General features: G+C 40.5%; 1 pseudogene; it reads left to right on the top strand.

Moving 5' to 3' along the window:
• Window positions 1-558: 558 nt before the first annotated feature.
• LOC103730974 lies at window positions 559-1500 on the top strand (annotated as a pseudogene).
• The last annotated feature ends 262 nt before the right edge of the window (window positions 1501-1762 follow it).

The following is a 1762-nucleotide window of genomic DNA, read 5'->3' as shown; positions in this document are numbered from 1 at the left end:
GTAGTTTTAACCACTGAGCCATCTCTCTAGGCCCCCTTTTAACAATTCAAAAGTAAACTTTTGTGCCTGGAAAAGTATTTTATGTTAATTTCTGTGAACCTTTTAGACATTTTTGGATTTAACTTCAAGTTATCAGTTTTTAAATATTTTATTTTTATTTTATGTGTATGAGTGTATTCCTGTATGTGTGTAAGTACACCTGTCTCATGCAGTGCCTGAGGAGGTCAGAAGAGGTCATCGGATTGCCTGGAACTGGAGTTATGGATAGTTGTTAGCTGCCATGTTCATGCTCAGAATTGAACCCCAGTGCTCTGCAAAAGCATTCAGTGCTCTTAACCGCTGAGCCATCGTTCCAGCCCCAGTTTTTAATGTTAAAACCTACTCATGGTGCACCATTATATAAACATTGAGAGTTCAAAGGAAAACCTCAACTGTTACAAAATATTTTTATTCATGATTTTTTGTTACTGTATATCTTAATGACAATGAAGCTACATATTTATAAATTCCTTTATATTTTCATCACAGTTTTTTGGGGGGATATGACTCCACTCTTCCATGGACTTCCTGTTGGATGGGAACCACACGATAGTGGCACAGTTCATATTAACTGGCTTAACAGACAACCCCATTCTTCGAGTCATGTTCTTCATCACCATCCTGTGCATCTACCTGGTGACCTTGTCTGGAAACCTCAGCACAATCCTGCTAATCAAAATCTCTCCTCAGCTCCACCGCCCCATGTACATTTTTCTGAGCCACTTGGCTTCTACTGACATTGGCTATTCATCTACTGTCACCCCCAAAATGCTTGCTAACTTCCTGGTGGAGAGGAATACCATCTCCTACCTTGGGTGTGTCATCCAGCTTGACTCAGCTGCTTTCTTTGGAACAGTTGAATGCTACCTTCTGGCTGTCATGGCTTATGATCGCTTTGTGGCAATCTGTAGCCCACTGCTTTATTCAACCAAAATGTCCACTCATGTCTGTGTTCAGTTACTTATAGGAGCTTACATGGGTGGTTTTCTTAATGCTTCCTCCTGTACCCTTTCCTTCTTTTCTTCTATCTTCTGTGAACCAAACAGACTCAATCATTTTTTTCTGTGATGTTACCCATTTAGTTGAACTCTCCTATTCTGATGTCAGGGTCCCCACAGGCATTACTACATTTTATTGTGGGACTATGGGTGTGATAACATTGTCAGTCATAGCCATCTCCTACACCTGTATCCTAATCACCATCCTGAAGCTGTGTTCCACTGAGGGCCACCAGAAGATCTTCAGCACCTGCACCGCCCACCTCACTGTGATCATTCTGTACTATGGGACCACCACATTCATTTATGTGATACCCCCCACCTCACTGTGATCATTCTGTACTATGGGACCACCACATTCATTTATGTGATACCCAAGACCAGCTACTCCACTGACCAGAACAAGGTGGTGTCTGTGTTCTACATGGTAGTGATCCCCATGTAGAACCCCCTCACAGTTTGAGGAATAATGGCATTAAGGGAGCTCTGAAGAGGCAACTTGGTAAGAAAATATTTTCTTAGAGATGTCTGTTGTTTTCTAGTGTTTACTATAGTAATGATCTTCTTTACACATAGTAATTAAAGGACACTGTCTATGGTTGCAATATATGTTCTGATAAATATTTAGCCAAGTGTAGAGCTTTTTATTAATTTTAATGATGTATATGCGAGATCAAGTAGGAAATTACAGGTTCATAGTGAGTTACATTTCACACATTTCGTGT

Source organism: Nannospalax galili, unplaced genomic scaffold, assembly GCF_000622305.1.
Source record: "Nannospalax galili isolate Female #2095 unplaced genomic scaffold, S.galili_v1.0 scaffold1654, whole genome shotgun sequence".
NCBI lineage: Eukaryota > Metazoa > Chordata > Mammalia > Rodentia > Spalacidae > Nannospalax > Nannospalax galili.
This window is presented reverse-complemented; position numbering and strand designations above follow the sequence as displayed.